We start from the raw sequence: 18,845 nt of genomic DNA on the forward strand, positions 1-18,845 counted from the left end.
AACTTTAACAACTGGCACGATGTTACAAGAGTGTCCGGCCAGACACTAACCCTGCACGTAAGTTTTCCTTCTTATGCCCCATCTGGTCCAGGAAGCCTTCGCCACAGGCCATCCCCAACAAATATGATCTTGACCCTCTCCTTAAGACCGCTCAGTGCTGTTCCCAGAGCTTGGAGGATAAAGTGGAAATGTGTTACGATGTTACACGTATACCACTTCATGACCTAGCTCCTGCCAGTCTCTCTGGTCTTAATCCAAACCAGCCCTCCAGACAGCCAGAAACTTCCAGTTCTTCACACGTGCCCTATTGTTTCCATTTCTGGGGCTTTTACACAGGCTGTTCCCTTTCCTGGGAACTCTTCTCCCCAGTCTTATCCTTTACGTCTTCATCTGGCAAACTCCTATTCATCCTTCAGGACCCTTCCTCAAGAAAGCTTACCCTGACTGCCGGCTCTCTGCTCTTGCAATCCCCTGCACTTAATTGCCAGACTACTTCATCTTCCTGCAACTAGTCTGTGGGCCCCACAAGGGGCAGAAGCCTCATTGCTGTGCGCCTGCCACCAGAACAGAGGCTGGCACACAGCAGGAGCTCATGGGCATCTGTTAGGTAAATGTTGTGCTGTGCGGATCACATTTATCTGACTGTGAGACTCACAGAGCTGGAAGGACCCTTAGAAACCATCTCCCCTCATTTAAGAACAAGACGGTAACAAGGAGGAGGACCCGAGGCCCAGAGAAGCCTGTGTGATCGTTTTCAATAATTGAAAATAAATCATTGTGATTGTTCCTCTGTTACAGACATGTTGGAAGGGTCACTTACCACGCGACAGGCCCTGGTCTCCTGCTTACACACGCTATATCACTCACCCGGACAACACTGGTAAGAGAAATACCAGTACTAAATCCTCAGTGACAGAGGGGGAACTGGGGTGCTGGGCACTTCAACAACCTGCCCAACGGCACACAGCCAGCAAGGAGGGGAACCCAGGCAGCCTGGCCCCAGAGTCCCTGTTTCTCCAACACCATGCTCTGCCGCCACTCCACAGTGTGGCCACGGGCACCCCGAGGGAGGCCAGCTGGCCCTGCTTCTGCCTCCTCTAGGGAGCTGGCCCAGGCCTGGGCACATGGCCGGTGCTCGTGGAAGCCTTGAGCAATCAAGTGACACAAGAGTGTGATTGCCTACCAGGTATGAACCGAGGGTAGGACCCCAGATCCCTTCCAGCCTCTTGCTCTGGGAACCGGGGAGGCTTCAGACAGCCTGGGAGTGGCCCTCTGCAGAAGGCCACGATTGTCACAATGCTCCAGGAGGGGGTGGAGCCTGCTGGCGAATGGCCTCACCTTTTGCCCACTCTGTTGCTTGGGTCCCACCCCGCCAGGAGGATGCTGAATCCCCTGGGGCACGTCATCATCACCATCACCATTACTAACAGGCGATACTTGGGGAGTACCTACTGTGTGCCCAGCACTCTGCTACGGCATTTGCATGTGTCATCTCACTTAATCCCCACCACATTCTCTAAGGTAGAGTGCACTATCAGTTCCCATTTTACAGGTGGGAAACTAAGCATAAGAAGGTATATATAACCCAACTCGCGAGCCAGCAAAGGGAGAAAGCCAGGAAATCCAGAGTGGCTACACCAAAGGAAGAAGACGGGGGGCCGGCCCCGTGGCTGAGGGGTGAGGTACGCGCACTCCACTTCGGCAGCCCAGGGTTTCGCTGGTTCGGATCCTGGGCCTGGACATGGCACCGCTCATCAGGCCATGCTGAGGTGGCATCCCACATGGCACAACCAGAGGCACTCACAACTAGAATAGACAACTATGTGCTGGGGGGCCTTTGGGAAGAAGAAGAAGGAAAAAGAAGATTGGCAACAGACGTTAGCTCAGGCGCCAATCTTTAAAAAAAAAAAAAAGATGGAAGTATCAGTTAGTGTTTGGTAAATAAATGAACAGCAATGGGACATACTGGAGTATCTGAGGAAGCCATCTGGTTTAAAGCTAATTCGGTCTGACTCTATTTTTTCAAAAGGGCCTGGCGTGGCCTGTCGAGCATGTGTTGTACATCTGCTTTAAACATTTACTATGCCCCAAAGACAAGAGTGATGCCCTTAAAGATAGGGATGTAGCTTCCCCCCGATATCGGCATTTCGTGAAGGATAAGCATCTCTTTCTGGAAACTAAGGATTAATTACTGACCTGCTGTGCTCACCTTGTGACCACCGACCTGCTGTGCCAGAGAAGCATCTCCTGACAGTAGTAACAGAGACATTCCTGTCATATGTGATGGATGCTCTTTGTTCCAAGATGGTGTATAACCACTCTGTACACCCCACTTCTTTGGTGCCCTTCCTTCCTTAGGGAGGGAAGGCCCCGGGCTACAGTCCTCAGACCTGGCTCATAATAAACTCACCCCAATTTTGATTTGTAGATTGATTATGGATTACTTGCGTTGACATGCTGGAGTCAGACGACCTGGTTTCAACCCCCAGCTCCTCTACTTTCAAGTTGAGGGGCCTTTGCCAACTCATGGAACCTCTCCAAGTCTCAGATTCGCCATCTATAAAATGGGTTAGTAGTAGCACTGAGCTACCACTAGGCTTATCGTCAGGATCAAGTGGACTGTGGCATGTGAAGTGTATATCCATTCCATCTTGACAAGTATTTTCTAAGCACCTACTGTGTGCCACGTCCCGGACTAGATCTGGGTGTACAACTATGAACAGAAGAAACCCACCTCCCGGCGCTTACCGACTAGCCTAGCTGGTGCCCTGTGTGTAGTAGGGACCCCATGAATGGGACCTGCTATTTGTGTTATTATTACTTAGAGAGTGATTTTTCTTCCCAAGGGTTGGACTTCCCACCCCAGCGAGTCTGGGTCTGCAGGGATCGCCTGCCCCAGAGCCCGCTGACTTGGCTCCAGGCGTGCTCTGCCCCCCACCTCAGCTCACTCCGGCCAGTGAGCTCACCCCACAATGGCATCGCACACGGCCAGAGTCAGCAGGCATCTCCTGCCTAAATAAGGACAAGGCGCCCAGGAGAGCTTTCTGTGAGCCGAGGAATGTGACAGCTGAGCCCGCCCCGCCCAGCACCCTCCCCCGCCTCCGGCCCCTCCCCAGGTGCAGCTCTGCTCTGGCACTCCAGCTTTTCCCAGAGCAGCCCCCAGTGGCCCTGACACCCCCCTCGCTCCACCCCAGGCTGCTCTGAAAACTGATAAGGAGCCTTGGGAAGGAATTCCAGGCAGCTACATCTGCTCCTGGGGGCTGGCACCCCTGCTGCCACACAGGGAGGAAGAAGCCACAGGGAGGGCCAAACCCAGCCCCAGCCCTGGAAAATCGCACCCCTTGTTTCAAAAAGCCAGAGACTTGACTTGGCCCCGGGCGCAGCGCCAGACATGAGGGCTCCAGAGGAGATTCCGAGCCCGCGACTGTCTTCTTGTCACCAAACCATGTCCCAGTGGTCAGGGCGGGGATAAGCCCACAGCTCCTGGTGGGGTGGGCGAGGGGGAGAGATGTCTAGCCCTGAGCATGGGATCAGGGAGGACCTCTTAGGGAAGGTCTCACTGGGGTAGTGGTTAAGGGGGAGAACTCTGGCACCAGCCTACCTGCATTCAAATCCTAGCCCTGCTTCTTCCTAGCTGTGTGACCTTGAATAAGCTACTTAACCTGTCTGCACCTCTGTTTCCCCATCTGTGAAATGGGAGAATAACAGTACCAACCTCACAGAGTTGGGAGGACTCAATGCACTGGTATTCACAAAGCGCTTAGAGCAGTAAGAGGGGTCCTGTCCTCAGGTCTTGTCTGGCCTGACCAGAGAGCTTATCACTCAAACCAGGGCAGCTGGGGCCGAGAGGGAGGCTGGAACCTAGCAGGAACCAGTGCTGTCGCAGGCACACACAACCATGTGGTCATCTCAGCCTTGACCACACTAAGATGCCAACTGAGGCTGAAGATCAGTGACTCAGTCTGTCATCTTTTTTTTAAAGATTTTATTTTTTTCCTTTTTCTCCCCAAAGCCCCCCAGTACATAGTTGTATATTCTTCGTTGTGGGTTCTTCTAGTTGTGGCATGTGGGATGCTGCCTCAGCGTGGTTTGATGAGCAGTGCCATGTCCGCGCCCAGGATTCGAACCAACGAAACAGTGGGCCGCCTGCAGCGGAGCACGCGAACTTAACCACTCGGCCACGGGGCCAGTCCCTCAGTCTGTCATCTTTGTAAGCCCTGCAGCACCGAACGCCATACCCAGCACACAGCAGGTGCACACAAGGGCTGCTGAAGTTTTGTTTGTTTTAAAGGATCTGACCTTCACATTTCCCAGGAAGAATAAATAGCCCTTACGATGAAGACATTTAAAACCAAGACTTGCCCTAGAGGCCAGAGAAAAACTAAGATTTCATTGCATTAAGAGGTATTTATTGAGCTCTTCCTGTGGGTCCATGCCTGGGCCCTGGGGTGGCAGGGGGAGGGGGAGGAAAAGAAGTGTCTCAAGGGAGCAAACTAAAGAAAGATTCCATCCCTGGTGACCAACCATGGCTGGTGGGATAAGGAGGAAGGATCCGGAGACAAGGCCCGAGGTGGAGAAAGACAGCACCAGGGAGGAGTCAGGCGGCCGGTGGGGCTGACGGATGTGTTCTTGGGAACAGATGGGATGCAGAGAGGGCACTGGGGGAAGGGCGGGGACGGCCCCAGCGAAGGCAGCGAGGTGGGCAGGAAGGGGGCATGTGGGTAGGAGAGGGCATGTCATCATGGCTAAGAACCAGGTCCTGGGACCGGCCGTCTCTACCCTTTATGCACTGGCTGACCTCTGCATTCCCTGCATCCGCTTCTCCTCACTTCCTGCAGCGCACAATGCGGCCAGCGATGCCTCCACCCTCCGGGGTTACCCAGGGACCAAACGAGGTGCCGCCTGTGGAATTCGGTCAGTTTGTAGTTCACTGCAAATGCAGAATGTAAGCTCCACGTGGAAGGCATTTTTGATGGTTTTGTTCATGGATGAATCCCCAGCACCTAGAGCAGCGTCTGGGCCACAGTAGACGCTTCATAAAAATGTGTTGAATGAGTAAACAGTAGCCATGACTATTATTATTGTCAGAATTATCACGCAGTGATAGGCCTGGTCTAGCTGGAGCAGAGGAAAATACAGGAGCCTGTTTCACAGATGAGGAAACAAGCCTAGACAGGTGAAGGGATTTGCCTGAGGTCACACGGCCAACAAGTCACAGAGCAGGAACTGACTCCCCGCCAGGCTCTTCACCCCCACCTCCCTCTGTCCTCCTTCCTGCCTGCCTTCTCTAAGCATTTCCTGGGTGCCGACTAAGGGTGGGCATCCGACAATGGAACAGGCACATAAAGAAATTTAAAACCAGAATTCTGGCCGTAAGGAACTTACAGACGAGTAGAGAAGATCTGCAGAAGAACAACCCAATCTGGAATGTTCAGGCTTCTAAAATAGGAAGCCCATAAGGAAAAGGAACATGGTTAGCTTCCCTACAGATAGGACCTCTGAGCTACAGCCTGAAGCAGAGCAGAGACGGGGAAACCAAGGCCTGGGCTGAGAGCGTGCCGGAGCCACTCACACAAGCTCTCGGCTGCTCCCGAGAGCCCATTATTCACACATCTTCCCGGCTCTGCGTTCAGTGACTGCACAGTGGCAGCCTGAAATCGAGCATAGGGCTGTATTTACACCGTGGAAATCGGCAAACCCAGGGAAGCAGGGTTCGCGTCCTCCCCCGGCCCCGCACCCCACAGCTATTTAATCAGCACGTACATCTCAGAATAGACAATAATTAGAAAAAAGTTAACTGTCTCAGCAGATTCAGACCCTTATGTTTTACCTCCTCCCTGGGCAATTTCTGCAACCCGCCCCCCGGCCCCGCCCTTTGGAAAACCAGCTACTCGCTCTCTTGACAAAAAGCTCCTGAGGTTTGCCGTCTGTGACTCCAAGTCTCCCCTCCCCTACTTAGCTGAGCAGGTCTCAGCAGTCATCTGCATAGAAAGGAAAACCTGCAATCTGCTCTGTGAAGGACTGGGGGAGCTGACGAGGACCCCTCCATGCTGCGGACACACGTCCTCCCTTCTCCGTGCATGTAGTCTTAGAAAACGATAAAGTTTTATTTTAAATTCTGAGGCTGTGGTCTTATTTCCACAGCTGTGTGAGCTGGTTAGAGAAGAAAAGAAAGAAGTGATGAAAAGGTGTTCTAAATAGAGGGAACTGCAGGAGCCAAGGCACAAAAGGGTGTGAAAACAAACGCACACACACGTGCACACACACACTTATGTACTGGGTGTTTAAGAAACTGAGAAAAGTTCAGCCTACAATGATGTGAGTGAATGAAGAGATAGGATGGAGGCAGATGATAAAGGGCCTTGAATGCATGCTCACTAAGCATGGCTGGGACTAGGTAGCAGTTTCCGCTTCTTCCTGGGCACACGCCTAGACCATTTCCCAGCCTCCCTTGCAGGAACACATGGCCATGTGACTGGATTCTGGCCAATGGAATGTGAGAGGGAGGGATGTGCCCTACTTCCGGCCTGGCCCATAAAAACCTCCCACTTGCATCCTTCTATATGTTTTCCCTTTTCACCAGCTTGATGCACAAGAGCATGACGACGGCAGAGCCACAAGACAGAGGGAGGCCGGGCCCCTGAATCGTGGCTTGGAGGAGAGCTGCCCACTGATGAGGGCACCCCACTTTGCACTTTACATGAGTGAGAAATAAACCTGTGCTTGATCTGCGCTACATCTGTGTGTTTGTTTCCCACGAACAAATGAAGGATGGAAGAAGGTGAGGGAAAAGCGGCAAGAGAGGTTCTGGGCTCCTATCCACTCTGGGCGTCTCCGATTCCAGCGCTCCCCCAGCAAGCATCAGCCGTGAGGGAAACTGTTTGTCACAAGAGGACAGGAGAGGAGGACGGTCTCTTTGGCAAAGATTCAGGAAGGCACCTGTTAGTGTGAATGCCTGACTTTCTTTCATAAGAGCCCCTCAGGCTCACTGATGGTCAGTCACTGATGAGCATTTAGTGAGTGCCCACTGTGTGCAAGGGCTGTCTAAGCTTGGGCTCCTCTCAGCTCGAACTCTGGTTCCTGGAGCATGGGCCCTTCCAAAGACTGACTTCTCTCTCTCTGAGGCTCTGTGAGGAGGGAGCAGAGAAACCTGCCCTTCAGGCCAGTGTCTCTACAGAACAGGGTGCCTACTACTGGTAGGACCAAAAATGACAGGTACTGGACACTCACTAGGTAACATTGTTCCTTTAAAATATGACTTCAGCCACCCTGATTTCATCAGTGAGAAACTCTCATTTGGCGCTTATATGTCTTTAACACGTGTCTTACACAGCCATACATCACTTAACACAGGGACACATTCTGAGAACTTCGTTGTCAGGCGATTTCGTCGTTGTGAGAACATCATAGAGTGCACTTACACAAACCTAGATGGTCGAGCCTACTACACACCTAGGCTCCATGGTGCTAATCTTATGGGACCACCGTCGTATATCCGGGCCGTCATTGATCACAATGTTGCTGTGCGGCTCGTGATTGTATTTCCGTTTTTAATAGAGAGAGAGCAGAGCAGCAAGCAGCCTTGATCCGAGCTTTCAGGAGGCAGCAGTACTGAGGGATGGTTTAATGATGTTTTGTTTCAGTGTATTTTTCTCTTTTTCTGTGTCTGTGTGTGTGTATTTGGCTAACTTCTCTTTATCTAACTGGATTTCTATTTATGGTAATAATGTAAAGTTCCTTTATAAAGATAAATTTAAGTCTAAGAAAATTAAAATGTTTTTTAAACAGTAAGGAAACAACTACCCAGGTGGTATGCGGTACATGGCTCAGGAAGGTACCTCAGTGACTGGCATTTGGGAAATCCTGCCTTACCCCATGCCGTCACACCACTGTGCCTTTGCCCATGCTGGTCCCTCTGGCTGCTCTTCCATGCTGACCTCACTGGGCTGCCTTGGCCTCAGTCGGGGCTGAAGTCATCTCCCAAAGAAACCACGGCTACAATAGCTGCACGTGGCTGGGGCATGGGAAAGGCCAAGCAAGGAGGCGGGTCTGGGACGGCTGTTTTTCCAAGGACAAGGCAAAGACAGCTCAGTGCCCCAGGAAACAGAGACCCGCAGGGGGCAGGGACTGGCCCAAGGTCATTCATCACGTGAGTGGCAGACGCCTTCTCCCCCTCACATGATGTGGATGGGAAGACAGAATGGGACAACCACCCCTGACAGCCTTTGATCCAGTAATTGTCCTTCTGGGAATCAATGCTTGAGATCTACGGATCCATGGGTGAAATGAGGTGTGTACAACTTTATCTAACACAGCAAAATTCTGGAAACTACCCAGACAATCCTGTTCAGCAACGGGGGCCTGATTAAATAAATTATGATGCAGCTATATAATGGAACACTACGTGGGTGTAAAAAAACTGACAAAGTTCTTTATGTGGAAAGCTATGAAAAGATCTCTGATATATACAGAGCAAAGAGAAAAATGCAAAGTTCAGAAGAGTACATATAATCTGCTACCTTTTGTGTAAGAAAGAGAAAAGTAGGAATCCAGATATGCCTTTGCTGAGGTTACGTGGAACTGTATGAAACCACCATTTTGTCAAAATGGTCAAATATTAGCAATTTCATAAGTTCCCCCTTAATATATGTGTAAAGTAACTCTGGAAGGAAAGGAAAGAAACAACAAACAATAGTTGCCTCTCAGGAGCGGAGGTGTTGACAAGAGGGGAACGGGCAGAGGAGACAGACTTTACATATTTATAACTGTGGGGTTTTGAACCATATGAATGGTAACCTATTAAAAAAATACAGGAAAAAATAATCCGGGCTCCAGGCGGCTTTTCTGCCGCAGGATGCGTGTCTCTCTATCACCCCGGCTGGGGTGGTCAGGGAAGAGCTGTGCAGCCCTGGGGCCCGGGAGGCTGCCCCAGGTTAGCCTCTGACAAGCCCCCTTCTAGATGACCTGCTCTGTGGCATTTCTGACCCTCTACCTGGTGGGTCAGAGCTCCTGGGCACCCCCCCACCCTTGGCCAGGCTTCCGGCAGGACCATACCAAGTCCCATGGGGTTACGGTCTGGCAGCGGGCTTCCCAGATAGGCTTGCAGGAGCTGGGCTGATGGATCAGAGCTTCAGCAGTGATGTGACAGCCCCACGAGGGATGCGGCTCAGCCAAAAGTGGCTTTAGGGATGGTCCACACTGCAGCCCCTCCCTCCCATCTGCGGTCCCACTCCACACCCCTCCCCAAGACATAAGGAGAGGCTCTCCCTGGGGTGAGTGCTGGGATTATGGTGACACCTAGGCGACCCCGGCAGAGCTCACCCGGTCTGCGCTCTCTGGTTGTCCATTCACCAGCACCAGAAGGAATCACTGACGTAAGAGCAATATTAGTTATAATAATAAAAATGACAACGGCCACTACTGAGTGATTACTACGTGCCAGGCACACGTGGGTTATCTCATTTTGCCCTCACAAGGCCCTCAGCAGTCAGCACTATACCAATTTACACCACGTTCCACAGTTGGGGAAAGTGAGGCTAGGGGAAGTGACGTGCCCAAGGAACCAGCGTTATCCGACCCCCAAACCTGAGCTCTTGGTCGCTAAATGATGCAGTGCCTCTGTTTCTCCCGCAGAAAATGGAGAAAGTGAGGAGACTTGAGAGCAGAGGCCGAGGGAAGGGCCTGGAGAGGCTGAGATGGAGCAGACTCTTGGGGTTGCTAGGATCACAATCTTTAATCTTTAAATCTCAGGGACAGACATTACTAGCTGCTCCCCAAACTTCCACTCTCTCCTTCTTCCCTGCTGATGGAAGCCTAATGTCATTTAGGGAAGCAATGTGCCCGACAGAAATATTCACCTTCCCGGGTTCCTTGCACGTAGGGGAAGCCATGTGACCCATTCGGGAGGAGATGTAAATCCCTGCTTCGGCTTCACTTCCCCGTGAAGAAAGGCTGTTGCATTTTTTTTACCTCTGCCCTGGAACGCAGAGGTGAAGCCAGGAGTGCAGTGGCCATCTCTGAGGACGAGGACAGAAGTCTCACTCCAAAGAGAGTAGGAGGGAAAGGCAGATGGAGGTGGGTCCCTGAGGGCAGCAGGGGGCAGCCACAACAGCCCTGCACTGCCTCTCTGATCTTCTCACGTGAGACGGTGAGCCCAGTGGTTAGGACACAATGGACAGGTTCCGTTACCTGCAGCTGAACACAGTTCTAACTGATACTGTCCCCGAGGGCAGAACTGGGACCAACGTGTAGAAGGTATGGAAAGGCAGAACATTCTTCTGGTTTTAGCAAATCCAAAAGTCAAAGCTGTCCAAAGTTGGCCTGGACCATCTGAGAGGTGGTGAGTCTCCCATGCCTGGAGACACAGAAGCAGCCACTGAAGGACAGCTTGGCAAGGATGACGGGAAAGGCATTCCGACGTTGGCTGGGGCTGGACCAAATGGCCTTGCATGCTTTAATCATACCCACTTTGAGAGGTGAGGAAAGGACCCCAGGAAGTGTGCCCAGTTATGTGGGGGCAAGGCTGTCGCCCTGCAGTGACCTGCAAGGCCCTACCGCGGCCTGCCCAACGGGACTTCAGCAATGAGGGATCTAGTCTACGTCCGTGCTCTCCGATACGGTAGCCACTGGGCACTTGACACGTGGCTACAGCGACCGTAGGACAGAACTTTTAATTTATTTAATTTCAATTAATTTACATTGAAATTTTCACATGTGGCTAGGGTCTCCCACATTGGCTAGCGCCCTGTCCCTGCCCCACCCCGCACTCTCCCTGGCCTCTGTCGTCCTCCCCTCTCACGCCACGTCAGCCATGCTAGAGCACTCCAAGCACACGCCCACACGGCACACAGGGTCCCTGTCCTCCAGGAGTGTAGAACCAAGCAGGGAAGACAGACGAGTAGGACAATGAGGGGGTCGGTACAGTTGAGGCAGGGCACATAGGGTACCAGGAACAATAAAACAGGGAACCCAGATGAGAAGGGAGCTCAGAGCTGCCTTCCTTGAGGAAGAAACATTTGAGTTGCAGGAGGCCTGATGAACAAGAAAGTGTTAGCAAGGTAAAGAGTAAGGGAAAAGCATTTCAGGCAAATGGAACAGTATGTGCAAAGGGCTGTGGGCAGGAAAGAGAATGGCCTTTTGGAGGAACTGTGGCTGAAGGTGAGCGATGGGGAGAGGGGTGTGAGATGGGGCTGGGGGGCAAGCTGGAGCCAGAGAGGAGGGATCTTGCGGGATGAAGGAATCTGAAATTCCTCCTACAGGCAGATGCCACTGATGCCCATATTGCAGCTCCTCAATCTTCCAGTTTCATCCATAGCTGTGGAGGGCAGTTCCACATATGGTAAGATTCCCCCAGCACCACCAGCGAGCATCCCACGCAAGCACAGCTCTCCGCCTTCTGCCCAGAGTCTGCTCAGCTGCTGCAGGAGGCTCCTCACCCCCACCTCAAGTGCAAGCACGCCCAGAAGTACAGGGGATTTATGCTCCCTGGGGAAATCTTCACTGAATGGGGGACTGGAGCCAGAGGAGAGAGTTTTGCCCACACCTCCCTAACCCTCCATGTGCACAATCAGGGTGGCATTCTGGACCAAGGTCCCTGCCCAATCCAGTCCCCGTGGCCTGCAATGATGACTGGATAACACACACTCATATTGGCTTTTCCTTCTTCCCCATCTCACACTCCCCACTCACTTCCTCCGTCCTGGCGTCACCTCCCACATGAACTTCCTGCACCCAGATCCTCCTCTCAGGCTGTGTTTTCAGGGGAATCCAAACTAAAGACCCCGTGAAAGTTTTGTTTGCCAGAGTGGCATGGTCAGGCTTACATTTTTAGAAGCTCACTCCAGCTATGGTGCAGAGAAGAGCAGAGGGCAGGAAGGGGAGTGAAGTGCTGATGAGGGGCCCTCACAGTGGTGCGGTGAGAGGTGCCAGCGGTAGTGGAGACAGAGAGAAAGGGGTAGAGACGAATAATGGGCACTTGGTCCCCCCTCAGGACCAGAGGCTCGGTGGCAAGGTAGGGTGACGTGGAGGCTTGGCCCGGACCCGCCTGGCTGCGACAACCAGCCTGACCAAGCGCCATCGCTTAAGCCCGGCCTGGCTCCGGAGACCTGTTGCAAAGGTGCTATTTTTAGAGAGCTGGGTGTTTACTTGAAGGATTTGAAGGCTGGGCTTTATTTTTAACTCCTCTCCCGGGGCAGGGCCTCACTGGTGTGGACTTAGGAAGTCAAGTGGAAGCCGGCCCGGGCTTTGGAGACCCGGGGGAGCCAAGCGGCCTGCACCTGGGGGAGGAGGAAGCTCGGAGGAGGAGCCTGTTGGCCTCTCCATGTTCCGCTCGCCCGCGTCTCTGGGTAAGAAGAAAGACTTAAAACTGCCCACAGCCTCTACTTACCCAGCACCTGCCAAGCGCCAGGACCACGCAGAGCCCTCCACACACATCATCTCACCACAACCTAGAGGCGCGGCTGTTACTGTCCCCATTCTGCAGACGAGGAAAGTGAGGCTCAGAAAGGACCAAGGACACATGGCCAAGGAACAAACAGGATTTGAACCTCAATTTCTCCATCTCCCCAGCCTATGCTCTCGGCTGCTCTGCCATTCAAAAGCACAGACAGGCCCCACGGTCCAGGCACGGACCATCAGGCTGGCAGGCTGGGAACCTGAAATGTTAGAGCTGAAAGGCCGTCCCTTCCAACAGCGGTAAGGGGGGCAGAGTCTGGATCCGAGAATTGCAAGTCTGCTTGTGTCAGTTATTTTGGGACTTTGGGTAAGTTTTGTCATCTGTGAAATGGGTTAATATAATAAATAGCACCTCCCTCATGAGGATTAAATGAGAAGATGCATATAAATGGAATTAGCACAGAGTCTGGCACCTGGCACTGAGAAAGGGGCACTGATCTTTGCCAGGCACTGTCTTAAGCACTCAATCCTTGCATATACCCACGAGGCGGGTTCTCTCATGATCCCCGTCTCAGAGATGAAGAGATGGAGGTTTAGGGGCAGGTCACTCGCCCACGCAGCCAGCAAGTGTCCAGGCCTAGACCCCAGGCAGCCTGACACTCCAGCACTTCCCCGACGTCAGCCACTCTCATGCTCGTCACTGTTACTCCAGCACCCTGTGTCCGGCCCTGCCAGGGCTGACCCCTGAGCCCCTGGCACTGCTGGGGCTCAGCTCAGGTGCCGGGGACAGGGCCACACATGGCCTCACTTGATCAGACCTTTCACTGGCATGTAGGGAAACCCTTTCTTTTGGGCAAAGGGGCATTTTTCTCCGAAGGTGCAGGCTGTTAGCCTGTCTCTTCTCTGATTTTGCTATTTATGCTGAAAAATCAAGCTGGCAAGGTTCTGGAGCCGGACTGTAAGCACACTTTACAGGGCTGAGGGAGGGGGAGACAGAAACCTTTCTTCCCACCTCCCACAGCCCTGGCCTCTGCCCAGCTGATTTATTCAATGCGACCCAGGAGCCTCCCCTGCTCCGCCCTCTGGCCACTCTCCTCTCTCTGCTCTGACCCTGAGTCACAGTCCCTTTCGAGGCCTCAGTTTCTCCATCTGTGAAATAAGCACATTGGGCAGCCTTCGCTCCAAGGTGTCCTCCAGCTCTGATCGGCTGTTTCTGAGGACTGAGGGGAGCATGTGGAGTCTTCTCTCTGGCTCTCTACTCTCCTGGTTTGGAAGGCCTGGCTCCCCCAAAAGCATTGCCCCCGCATTTGAACATCTCCCTGCTGCCAGGGACCCAGGCAAGCTCTCCTCTCTCTCGCCAGACCACTCAGCCCAGAGGCCAGCCGTGGAGTCACAGCTGCCTCGTGTATGTCACGAGAATCCAGCTCTGACAACTCAGGAAATTCCATTCACCCGAGTCTTCAGGCTCCGGGAGCAAAGGGATTGTGTCCATCTGGCAATTCTGCAAGGAGGGATGTGATGGAGGGCAGGAGCCGAGGGTCCAGGGTCTTTCTAACCTTTCAAGGCCATCCTCGGAGAGCTTAATCCCCCTCCACGGACCCCTATGTCCAGGAGGAATCTCAGGAGGTGAGCCAGAAACAGAACAGGGGCAAACTTTGCCCATCTGAGTGTGCGCAGTTGATGGTGGTCCCTGGGTTCATAGAACACCTGATCGTCCCAAATAATTTGGCAAAAATGCAAAAGACTGGTAGTGCATGGTATTGGCGAGGGTGTGAGGAAAATGGCCCTCTTGTACACTACTGACGGTGGGGGGCTTATAAATTTGGTGCAACCCTTTTGAAGGTTAATTGGGGTTCTGATAATAATTAAAATGCACACTCTTTTTGACACAGCAATTCCCCTTCTAGGAATTTAACCCATAAATGCAGATCTGTGCAAGCAAGGATAGGCAGAGACATGGGAGCACTCCAGCAAGCTAATAATTTGGTACCTCTTGCACCAATTATTTTTACATATCTATTGAACATATGTGAGGTAGGGGCATTAGACAGAAGTGGCGTGGAGTTCTGCTTGTTTGGGCTAGTCTACTTAAGGGTACTGCCGACCTTGTCAGGAGAGCGACCATCAGAATCACATTTTGACAGTGAATGTCAGGAGTCAGTCCCTTGCAAAGACCCGGGTTAATTGGTGTTACATTTCTAATGCATACCAATGATGCTCAAATGTCCCCAGAAGAATAAGGTGCCAGACTGGGCCATCCCTTTAACCAGCTCTGTGAGCAAGAATATGTATGTGTTCTTGCTCAAGCATGTTCGTTGCAACCTCATTTGTAATCATGAAAACATGAAATGTTTCAATCTCCATCAAGAGAGATCAGTTAAAGAAATCACAGTATATCCAATGGATGCATGGACTATTACGCAGCTATTAAAAAGAATAAGGCAGACTATGTGCACAAGATGAAAAAATCTCAAAACACAAGTCAAAAAAGCAAGCTGAAGAAGATCACACAGGTTCATTATATATATTAGATAGGCAGTCCCAGGTGTGAAAAAAAAACAAAAAACAAAACTGGAATAGGTAAATGGAGGAATGCCGTGAGTGAACTGTTAATAATGGTTATTTCTGACGTGCAACTGACATGGAAGGACGAGAGGGATTTTGTTGCTTCTTACTTTTTATTATTCTTAGCTTCCTTAGATTTTAAAAGTACGTTGTTTCAAACAACGTAAAAAAATGAAAAAAGATAAAGAGAGAAGCTTACTGTACGTGAAGTGGCAGAAGAGCATGGTGGCCAAGGATAGAAACTCTAGGTCAGAATCTCAGCTCCATCACTTCTGGCTGTGTGCCTTGGGACACGTTAAAAAACCTCTCTGTGCCGCACTTAGAATGCAATGAGTGAATTCTGCCAAGCACTTAGAATAGTGCCCACCACAGAGTAAGTTTGAGACTCCTTAACCTGGCATGCAAAGCCCGCCCCAAGCTGGCCCCAGGCTGCCTTCCAGCCTCATCCCTAATCTCTTCCCCATCCACTCCAGCATCCCAATGACTCATCACTCCCAAAATACACCACACACGTCCCTGCCTCCACGCCTCTACCTGGAACGACCTTTCCCTCCCTCTCCTCCATCCGGCAAACTCCCAACCAGAGGCGCCCACCACCTGCAGGGGGCCGTCCCAGACCACCCGGGACAGTCAGGCACTCTTTGCTCCCTCTAACCCCCAGTGACCGTGTCCAATCCCAGTCTATCTTCGCCACTAAGCTGTGAGTCCCCGGAGGATGCTGACCATGCTCCATCGGGTGCCCAGTGCCCCGGCCCCAGCAAGTGCTGAGCAAAGTTTGTGAAAGAAAACCAGCCAAAGGTCAGATCATGGTTAAGAGTATCTAGAACCAGGTCTCCCAGCTCTTCCATCACTCAGCTGAATGAGCAACCTTGTCTGAGATACTTAACCCGTCTGTGCCCCCAATTTCCTCATCTGTAAAATGGGAAGAATAATACCTTCCTCATAGGGTTCTTTTGAGGGTTGCTTTAACTAAGTTAATAGATGTAAGGTACTTAGAATGCTGCCTGGCTCCCAGAGATGAGGACCACATAGATGCTTATTAAATAAACAGGCTCAAACCCGGGCAATACGAAGACCTTCCCTGAGACCTAGTCCAGAGCCAGGCCCTTTCCTCCGGGGTGGGCTGTATACCCTGGTGGTGCTGGAAATGAGTGTGGGCCATACAAAGTCGCAGCCTGAAACAGCACCAGATCCATTACTCTTGTGAGTCAAAGGCAGGGTCAGGTGCTGACAGATCGTTCACGTCGGTCGGTCTCGCCAATGTCTCCTTTAAGCAAAAAGCGTGCAGACTCCAGGCCCCGCGCCCCTGGCATCAGTGGTTTGGCCTCAGACGTGAATAACACTGCTCTGTGATCAGAACTTCCCAAGATATTGGTCCCCCTTTTGTAACAGGGACACAACAGTCTTCCTTTTCGATAAATGTACATAAGTATTTTCGAGTAAGTGGATTTAAAGATTGAGATTAAAACGGTAAGTAGAAGTGTTACAGGGATGCAGCAAACATGGGACTGCGGCACGCAGAAGATGCACGTCTGGGAAACCCGGCTGTAGGGACCACAAGAGGACAGGGTGACCTCATTCCCAGGGAGACTCTCAGATCAGCCCAGAAGAAGATACGACTCAGAACGACAGCCTACACCAACTCGCACACCTTCAAGGCACAGGCCCTTCACCTGGGCTATTTCTTTGACTCTCTGCAACAGTACTTTGAAGGAGGAATTAACACACTCCCACTTGACTCAAGAAGAATGTGAGGCCCAGAGAGGTGAGGTAATTTGCCTAAGGTCACACAGCTTATAAGAAGCTGAACCCAGATTCAAACCTACATCTTTCCAACGACACAGCCCAAGCTCTTAGCTACCATGCCACGTGGGCTCCTGCTCACCTGAGAAATTCACCTCCCAGCAACTCACAAAGCCGACTCTAACCCTGCACTCAACTTGGGAATTTCCAGGCCAGTCTGGGGAGAGATGGGGGTGGAGGAGCAGAAGACAAACCATTTCAGGGGCCCTGTCTTCAGGGCCACACTGATGCCACCTGGTACAAAACCTGAGATGTCTCGAACCTCATGCCCCTGGGCAGCTGAGAACTCCCGCAGGCGCAGACACAACAACAAAAACAAGGAGAACACGAGACAGCGAAAAGAGCAGCCAACACGGATCAAGCACTTCGTCCTCCCAGCCCTGTGCTGAGTGCTTCATATCCAGTCTCTGATTTGACCCTCGTGAAAACGTTATTGTCCTTTCAGAGATGAGAGAACTGCCATCTGGAGAGAAGACGAGATATGGCAAGCAAGCAGCAAAGCCAAAGTCCCACTCTTAACCGCTCACTGTGCTCCTTCCAGAAGGGAGCCATTTATCAGGGTGTTGGCATGACAACCAGAGAAGTTTAGACACCTCCCCAAACATCCCAGCTTGCCTCCACAGCTCAGGATCCATGACCTTAAAAGGCGTTACAGAAAGAGTTCTTATCCACAAAATCCAAAGACACGAGGCCAGCTCCCCATCGACCACTTAGCAGCTATGGGGGTCTCTTTGTCCCTTTCTGCACCTCGGTGTCCCCATCTGGTCAGTGAGGGAGCTGGACTATCTCCTAGGGCTGAATGGGTCTAGGGCAACACTGTCTGGCCCGGTAGCGTAGCAGTTAAGTTCGTGTGCTCTGCTTTGGCAGCCCAGGGTTTGTCAGTTTGGATCCCGGGTGCAGATCTAGCACCATTTTTCAAGCCATGCTGTGGCAGGCGTCCCACATATAAAACAGAAGAAGATAGGGGCTGGCCCCGTGGCCGAGTGGTTAAGTTCGCGCGCTCCGCTGCAGGCGGCCCAGTGTTTCATTGGTTCCAATCCTGGGCGCAGACATGGCACTGCTCATCAGACCACGCTGAGGCAGCGTCCCACATGCCACAACTAGAAGAACCCACAACGAAGAACAACAAAGAATACACAACTATGTACGCGGGGGGGCTTTGGGGAGAAAAAGGAAAAAATTTTAAAAATCTTAAAAAAAAAAAAAAAAAACAGAGGAAGATGGGCACAGATGTTAACTCAGGGCCAATCTTCCTCAAAAAAAAAAAAATATATATATATATATAATGTGAGTCACATATGTAATTTTTAAATTTTCTAGTATTCAAAATTATTGAAAAAAGGAAAAAGAAACAAGTAAGGGGGCTGGCCCAGTGGCACAGTGGTTAAGTTCACGCACTCCGCTTCAGCAGCTCAGGCTTCATGGGTTTGGATCCTGGGCGCAGACCCATGCACTGCTCATCAAGCCATGCTGTGGCAGCATCCCACACACAAAATAAAGGAAGATTGGCACAAATGTTGGATCAAGGCCAATCTTCCTCACCAAAAACAAAGAGAAAAAAACAGTGAAATTAATTACAATATATTTTATCTAACCCAATATATCTAAAATATAATCATTTCAACATGTAATCAATATGAAAAAAATTAACCCGTTATTTTATGTTCTTTCCTTACTAAGTCTTTGAAATCCAGAGTGTGTTTCACATTTACAGCGCATCTCCGTTCAGAGCAGCCACACTTCAAAGCTCAGTAGCCACATGTGGCTACTAGCTACCATATTGGACAGCACAGGGCTAGAATCTTTTTCAATCCATAGCTCACCTTAGGGGGATGAAACTTTCCTTCCCCCGGGAAAGCTGTCCTGATCCTAGACACGGAGTGACAAGTTCCCTGTAAGCCCAGGGCAAGGAGCCCAAGGCCGCAGTGGAGAGAAACCCAAACCTGCCTGGGCCCAGGAGGCTGGTGGCTGCTGCGAATGCTTCCTGCCCCTCTGCTCCCCATTACTCAGCAAAGCCCTTGGGAGGGAGACAACTCCGCTTTTCCTCCTAACGCAAAGTTTCCCTTAATTGGAAATTCAGTCTA

At 51.5% G+C, this 18,845-nt stretch overlaps 1 protein-coding gene and 1 long non-coding RNA gene across 3 annotated transcripts in view; one reads left to right on the forward strand and one right to left on the reverse strand.

The window, feature by feature from the left end:
* Positions 1-17,919, forward strand: part of LOC139040327 (uncharacterized) — a 29,277-nt gene extending 11,358 nt beyond the window's left edge. Inside the window, exons 2-3 of the long non-coding RNA XR_011494648.1 lie at positions 799-880; positions 6,584-17,919. This is a non-coding gene — a long non-coding RNA (uncharacterized lncRNA). The remainder of the gene's footprint in view (positions 1-798; positions 881-6,583) is intronic.
* Positions 1-18,845, reverse strand: part of JPH2 (junctophilin 2) — a 61,160-nt gene that overhangs the window by 17,125 nt on the left and 25,190 nt on the right. The gene's annotated exons all lie outside the window — the stretch shown is intronic.

Source organism: Equus asinus, chromosome 15, assembly GCF_041296235.1.
Source record: "Equus asinus isolate D_3611 breed Donkey chromosome 15, EquAss-T2T_v2, whole genome shotgun sequence".
NCBI classification, from domain to species: Eukaryota; Metazoa; Chordata; class Mammalia; order Perissodactyla; family Equidae; genus Equus; species Equus asinus.